At 38.9% G+C, this 7,981-nt stretch overlaps 1 non-coding gene across 1 annotated transcript; it reads right to left on the bottom strand.

Moving 5' to 3' along the window:
- Positions 1-3,524: 3,524 nt before the first annotated feature.
- TRNAR-UCU (transfer RNA arginine (anticodon UCU)) lies at positions 3,525-3,596 on the bottom strand. The gene has a single exon. It is a non-coding gene; the product is annotated as a tRNA-Arg (tRNA).
- Between the last annotated feature and the right edge of the window lie 4,385 nt (positions 3,597-7,981).

The following is a 7,981-nucleotide window of genomic DNA, read 5'->3' as shown; positions in this document are numbered from 1 at the left end:
TTTTAGTAAATTGGTATTTGCTTCCACAATTCCAATTATATCAATACTTTATTTAATTTACTCCTATTTATTACTCCTGGAATTATCTATTTATCGGGACAGATAATACCCCATTCTAGGAAGGGCTGAGTTGAGTATTATTAATTTAGAAGATATGCTCACCTTCTTATTTCCCGTCCTTAGTTTAGGAAAGTGGAAAGTTTTTTCCTTTTATTTTAGGAATTTTGGGAACAGAACATTTCAACAAAGGAAGTCTTTCACCGGTCAAACAAGACGTAAGACTTAATCTAAAAGAAATTACTAGATTGAATCTATTTGCATTAAAAAAACCGATCAAAAAAGGGCGAGCGAAGTAAGTGATCGAAAAACTTTGTTCTTTGTTCGTCCTATCTATAAGAGGAGAGCATATGAAAAATGTAACCCATTCTTTCGTTTTTTTAGCTCACTGGCCATCCGCTGGCAGTTTCGGGCTTAATACCGATATTTTAGCAACAAATCTAATAAATCTAACTGTAGTGGTTGGTGTTTTGATTTTTTTTGGAAAGGGAGTGTGTGCGAGTTGTCTATTTCAAGAATAGATTGGATCTATCCGGCTGCACTTTATAATATTTTTTAGTATTTTTCGGATAAATAAGAAAAGGGTGCACGATCTCGACGAATTACTTCTGAATAAATTCAGAAATCATATGGAAGAACCATAGCATTTCGCGACTCATTGGTAAATCAACTTTGATTCTCTATAAACCAAGAATGTGAGACCATTAACACGGTTAAAGCTAAACTGCTTGAAGTCCAGGCAAAAAGAGGTACTCTTTCTACAACTATATTAGTATTAGTACCAATTTAAACGGGAAATAGCTAATGTAAAATTTATCTGATATAGAACACTCATATCGATAAAATGGTTTGAACTATTTACTAGAAAAAAAAGGGGGCACCCTGCCCTTTTTTAACCAATGCCGAATCGACGACCTATGTATAAAAAAGAGAAATTTTTTGGATTTGAAGAAAAAAAAAATAAAAAAGAATTCTATTAATTTTCATTTTCCATTTATTTAGTTAGTTTTTCTTAATGAAATTGAAATTATTAACTAGAGGGCAAATAAAAATAAAGAAACAACTTTGCTGACCATGATATATTTTTATCTAGGCGGAAGAGTCCTCTTAATATTTATCTAGTCTTATATAGGTTTCGGTATATTGAAATATAAACATAAAAAAGAAGATAGAGGATAGGCTCATTACTTAAAAAAAAGATATGGAAATAGCTATAGAAAAAAAAAAAGGAGCGTGAGAGCCAAATGAATCGAAAGATTCATGTTTGGTTCGGGAAGAGATCATAAAAGTTGTAAACTTACAAAATAATCTACTTTCATTAAAAGATTTATTAGATAATCGAAAACAGAGGATCTTGAGTACTATTCGAAATTCAGAAGAATTGCGTAGAGGGACCATTGAGCAACTCGAAAAAGCTCGGATTCGATTACAGAAAGTCGAACTAGAAGCGGATGAGTATCGAATGAATGGATACTCTGAGATAGAACGAGAAAAAGCAAATTTGATTAATGCTACTTCTATTAGTTTGGAACAATTGGAAAAGTCTAAAAACGAAACCCTTTATTTTGAAAAACAAAGGGCAATGAATCAGGTCCGACAGCGGGTTTTCCAACAGGCCGTACAAGGAGCTCTAGGAACTCTGAATAGTTGTTTGAATACCGAGTTACATTTCCGTACGATTCGTGCTAATATTGGCATTCTCGGGTCCCTGGAATGGAAGAAATAATTAAATTAATTAGGCCTTGAACTTCTACTTTCGTTTAGAATTTAGGCATTATTTTTCCCCTTGCTTCCGAAAAAAGAGTCAAGAAACACTAATGGCAACCCTTCGAGTCGACGAAATTCATAAAATTCTCCGCGAACGTATTGAACAATATAATAGGAAAGTAGGGATTGAGAATATAGGTCGCGTAGTTCAAGTGGGGGATGGGATTGCTCGTATTATAGGTCTTGGTGAAATAATGTCAGGTGAATTAGTCGAATTTGCAGAAGGTACTAGGGGTATTGCTCTGAATTTGGAATCCAAAAATGTTGGGATTGTATTAATGGGCGATGGGTTGATGATACAAGAGGGAAGTTTTGTAAAAGCAACAGGAAGAATTGCTCAGATACCCGTGAGTGAGGCTTACTTGGGTCGTGTTGTAAATGCTCTGGCTAAACCTATTGATGGGAAAGGCGAAATTATAGCTTCCGAATCTCGCTTAATTGAATCTCCTGCTCCAAGTATAATTTCCAGGCGTTCCGTATACGAACCTCTTCAAACAGGGCTTATTGCTATCGATTCGATGATCCCTATAGGGCGCGGTCAGCGAGAGTTAATTATTGGGGACAGACAGACTGGCAAAACAGCAGTAGCCACAGATACAATTCTCAATCAAAAAGGGCAAGGTGTAATATGTGTTTATGTAGCTATCGGTCAAAGAGCATCCTCCGTAGCTCAAGTAGTAACTACTTTCCATGAGGAGGGGGCCATGGAATACACTATTGTAGTAGCTGAAATGGCGGATTCACCTGCTACATTACAATACCTCGCTCCTTATACGGGAGCAGCCCTGGCTGAGTATTTTATGTACCGCGAACGGCATACTTTAATAATTTATGATGATCTCTCCAAACAGGCACAAGCTTATCGCCAAATGTCCCTTCTATTAAGAAGACCTCCCGGACGTGAGGCTTATCCAGGGGATGTTTTTTATTTGCATTCACGCCTTTTAGAAAGAGCCGCTAAATTAAATTCTCTTTTAGGCGAAGGAAGTATGACCGCTTTACCAATAGTTGAGACTCAATCTGGAGACGTTTCCGCCTATATTCCTACTAATGTAATCTCCATTACAGATGGACAAATATTCTTATCTGCGGATCTATTCAATGCCGGAATTCGACCCGCTATTAATGTGGGTATTTCTGTTTCCAGAGTAGGATCCGCGGCTCAAATTAAAGCCATGAAACAAGTAGCTGGCAAATCAAAATTGGAACTAGCGCAATTCGCAGAGTTACAAGCCTTTGCACAATTCGCCTCTGCTCTCGATAAAACAAGTCAGAATCAATTGGCAAGGGGTCGACGATTAAGGGAATTGCTTAAACAATCCCAGGCAAATCCTCTCCCAGTGGAAGAGCAGATAGCTACTATTTATACCGGAACAAGAGGATATCTTGATTCGTTAGAAATTGAACAGGTAAATAAATTTCTGGATGAGTTACGTAAACATCTAAAAGATACTAAACCTCAATTCCAAGAAATTATATCTTCTAGCAAGACATTCACCGAGCAAGCGGAAATCCTTTTGAAGGAAGCTATTCAGGAACAGCTGGAACGGTTTTCTCTTCAGTAACAAATAAATTTTGCATGTCTACTCTTGTTAGTAGAATAGGAATCGTTGAGAAAGCTTTTTCATTTGAATCATGCAAAAAAGTTTTCTTTGTTTTTAGTTTAGTATAGTTATTTAAAGAATAGATAGAAATAAGATTGCGTCCAATAGGATTTGAACCTATACCAAAGGTTTAGAAGACCTCTGTCCTATCCATTAGACAATGGACGCTTTTCTTTCATATTTTATTCTTTCTTTTATTTTTTTGCTTCTTCCGAGAAAAAACTGTTAGACCAAAACTCTTTTAGGAAATCAAAAAATCCAGATACAAATGCATGATGTATATATTATATCATGCATATATCATAAAGAAGGAGTATGGAGGCGGTAGTGGGAATCGAACCCGCAACCCCAAGGTTATGAGCCTTATGAGCTACCAAACTGCTCTATACTCTTAAACTAAAGAGGGGTAACTAGTGGATAAAAGAGGGTTGGATACGCCCCTCTACCAATATCTATACAAATAGAATAGTCCATTTATACAGAATGGTAAAGAGGGCTCCTCTATGATTATCAATTCCAGAAATCCATACAAATACGAAAGGGTATTTTATCCTTACCAACTGGATCTTGTTGCACCCGGTAACAAACATTCATAAACCATTTCTCGAAGTACGTGTCCGGATAGCCCAAAATGTCGATAGTTAGCTCTAGGTCTTCCGGTCAAAAAACAACGTCGATGAAGGCGTGTAGGTGCACTATTACGCGGTAGGGATTGCAATTTTTCTCGCATTTTCGTTTTTTCACTCAAACTCAAGGGAGAAACTTTGCTTCTTATCTTTTTTTTTAAAGATTGACGAATCAAATGATATTTCTGTTCTAATTTCTGCCGCTTCTTCTCCCTCTGAATCAAACTTTTTTTTGCCATAATGTGTCGTTGCTATTATTACCAAGTATACGGTTCTAATCCTAGATGGAAAAATAAATAGAAAAAGAAATCTAAAAAGGCAGATCCTCCCTCTCTATCAAGAGTAATGAACTAGGTGCTGATACAGTACAAAAAAACAAACTAAATTAACCAAACTTGCCTGATGTTGAGGCAATCAAGAAAGCTGCATAAGTGAATATATAACCCACGGAAAAGTGAGCTAATCCAACCAATCTTGCTTGCACAATGGAAAGAGCCACGGGCTTATCTCTCCAGCGAATTAAATTAGCTAAAGGTGTGCGTTCATGAGCCCATGCTAAAGTCTCAATTAATTCCTGCCAATACCCCCGCCAGGAAATTAAGAACATAAATCCAGTAGCCCAAACAAGATGTCCAAATAAGAACATCCACGCCCATACCGATAAACTATTCATCCCAAAAGGATTATATCCATTGATAAGTTGTGAAGAGTTTAACCATAGGTAATCTCTTAACCATCCCATCAAATAAGTGGAGGATTCATTAAATTGTGAAACGTTGCCCTGCCATAATGTGATATGTTTCCAATGCCAATAAAAAGTAACCCACCCAATGGTATTTAACATCCAGAAAACTGCCAAATAAAATGCGTCCCAAGCAGAAATATCACAAGTACCGCCGCGCCCTGGGCCGTCACAAGGAAAACTATATCCAAAATCCTTTTTATCTGGCATTAATTTGGAACCGCGTGCATCTAAAGCGCCCTTTACTAAAATCAATGTAGTTGTATGCAAACCTAGAGCAATAGCATGATGAACCAAGAAATCCCCAGGTCCTATTGTTAAGAAAAGCGAATTACTATTCTCATTAACAGCATTCAACCATCCGGGCAACCATAGGCTTCGACCCGCATTGAAAGCGGGGCCATTCGTTGAAGATAAGAGTATATCGAACCCATATGTCGTCTTGCCATGAGCAGATTGTATCCATTGGGCAAATATAGGTTCGATCAAGATTTGCTTTTCTGGAGTACCAAAAGCAAGCATGACGTCGTTATGAACATAAAGGCCCAAGGTATGGAATCCTAGAAAGAGGCTAGCCCAACTTAAATGAGATATGATAGCTTCTTTATGGTCTAACATTCTTGCCAATACATTATCCTCATTCTGTTCCGGATTGTAATCCCTAATGAAAAAAATAGCTCCATGAGCAAAAGCCCCTGTCATGATGAACCCTGCAATATATTGGTGATGAGTATATAAAGCAGCTTGAGTAGTAAAGTCTTGTGCTATGAATGCATAAGGAGGTAAAGAGTACATATGTTGAGCTACTAAGGAAGTAATAACCCCTAAAGAAGCTAGAGCAAGACCTAACTGAAAATGAATCGAATTGTTGATTGTGTCATAAAGGCCCTTATGCCCACGCCCTAATCGACCCCCCGGAGGAGTATGCGCTTCTAAAAGATCTTTAATACTGTGCCCAATTCCGAAGTTAGTTCGATACATGTGACCGGCAATGAGAAAAATAAATGCAATAGCTAAATGATGGTGAGCCATATCGGTCAGCCACAAACTTTGTGTTTGTGGATGGAATCCCCCAAGAAGAGTTAGAATGGCAGTTCCCGCTCCTTGAGCGGTACCAAATAAATGATTACTCGAATCAGGGTTTTGGGCATAAAGATTCCATTGACCCGTCAAAAGGGGTCCCAACCCCTGGGGATAGGGTAATACATCTAAGAAATTATTCCATCGAACGTACTCCCCCCTGGATGCGGGAATAGCAACATGAACTAAATGTCCTGTCCAAGCCAAAGAACTTACCCCGAAAAGTCCTGACAAATGATGATTGAGACGAGATTCCGCGTTTTTGAACCACGAAAGGCTTGGTTTCCATTTGGGTTGTAGATGTAACCAACCCGCTATTAAGGACAGCGTAGAAAGAAATAATAGAAAAAGAGCTCCAGTATAAAGATCCTCATTGGTGCGTAATCCTATTGTATACCACCACTGATAAACTCCAGAATAAGCAATATTCACTGGACCAGCAGCACCTCCTCGAGTAAAGGCTTCCACAGCGGGTTGACCAAAATGAGGATCCCAAATCGCATGAGCAATAGGTCTTACGTGTAAAGGATCCTGTATCCATGATTCAAAATTTCCTTGCCAAGCTACATGAAACAGATTTCCGGACGTCCATAGAAAGATTATTGCTAATTGCCCAAAGTGAGAAGCAAAAATGTTCTGATAAAGACGTTCTTCAGTAATATCATCATGACTTTCGAAATCATGTGCGGTAGCAATACCAAACCAAATACGACGAGTAGTGGGGTCCTGAGCTAAGCCTTGGCTAAACCTGGGAAATCTTAATTCCATAATGCCTTTCAAATCCTCCTAGCCACTATCCTACTGCAATAATTCTCGCTAAGAAGAATGCCCATGTCGTGGCAATTCCACCCAGAAGGTAATGGGTTACTCCTACAGCGCGTCCTTGTATAATGCTCAAGGCTCTAGGCTGAGTAGCAGGAGCAACTTTTAATTTGTTATGAGCCCAAACGATAGATTCAATGAGTTCTTGCCAATAACCACGGCCGCTGAATAAAAACATTAAACTGAAGGCCCAGACAAAATGAGCACCTAAGAAAAAAAGACCATATGCAGATAATGAAGAACCATAAGACTGAATGACTTGCGATGCCTGTGCCCACAAGAAATCTCGAAGCCACCCATTAATCGTAATGGAACTCTGTGCAAAGTTTCCCCCTGTAATATGAGTTACCACCCCTTGATCACTTATAGTACCCCAAACATCCGACTGCATTTTCCAACTGAAATGGAAAATGACTACCGAAATTGCATTGTACATCCAGAATAAACCTAAGAAAACATGATCCCAGGCGGATACTTGACATGTTCCCCCTCGGCCAGGCCCATCGCAAGGAAAGCGAAAACCTAGATTTGCTTTATCGGGTATCAAACGGGAACTCCGAGCAAATAAAACACCTTTCAAAAGTATTAATACAGTCACATGTATGGTAAATGCATGAATGTGATGGACTAAAAAATCTGCGGTTCCTAATGGAATAGGTAACAAAGCCACTTTGCCACCTACTGCTACTAACTCGCCGCCTCCCCACGTTAAGCTAGTACTTGTTGTTGCACCAGGAGCTGTTACGCCAGGCGCAGTAGCATGGATATTTTGTACCCATTGAGCAAAGATAGGTTGTAATTGTATGGCAGTATCCGAAAACATATCTTGTGGACGGCCTAAAGCACTCATGGTATCATTATGAATGTACAAGCCAAAACTGTGAAAACCTAGAAATATACATACCCAGTTAAGGTGGGATATGATTGCATCGCGGTGTCTAAGGACGCGATCTAATAGATCGTTGTATCGAGTAGTTGGATCATAGTCTCTTACCATAAAAATTGCTGCATGTGCAGCAGCACCGACTATTAGAAATCCGCCAATCCACATGTGGTGTGTGAACAAGGAAAGTTGTGTACCATAGTCAGTAGCTAGGTATGGATAGGGAGGCATAGAATACATATGATGAGCTACAACAATGGTTGTAGAGCCTAGCATAGCTAGGTTAAGAGATAATTGAGCATGCCATGACGTTGTTAAGATTTCATAAAGACCCTTATGGCCTTGTCCTGTAAATGGGCCCTTGTGAGCCTCCAAAATATCTTTAAGTCCATGGCCAATA

Source organism: Triticum urartu, unplaced genomic scaffold (genome assembly GCF_056163025.1).
Source record: "Triticum urartu cultivar PI428250 unplaced genomic scaffold, HENAU_Tu73 scaffold2, whole genome shotgun sequence".
Classification (NCBI taxonomy): domain Eukaryota; kingdom Viridiplantae; phylum Streptophyta; class Magnoliopsida; order Poales; family Poaceae; genus Triticum; species Triticum urartu.
Note: the sequence above shows the minus strand (reverse complement) of the source record. Positions and strands in the feature narration are given on the sequence as shown.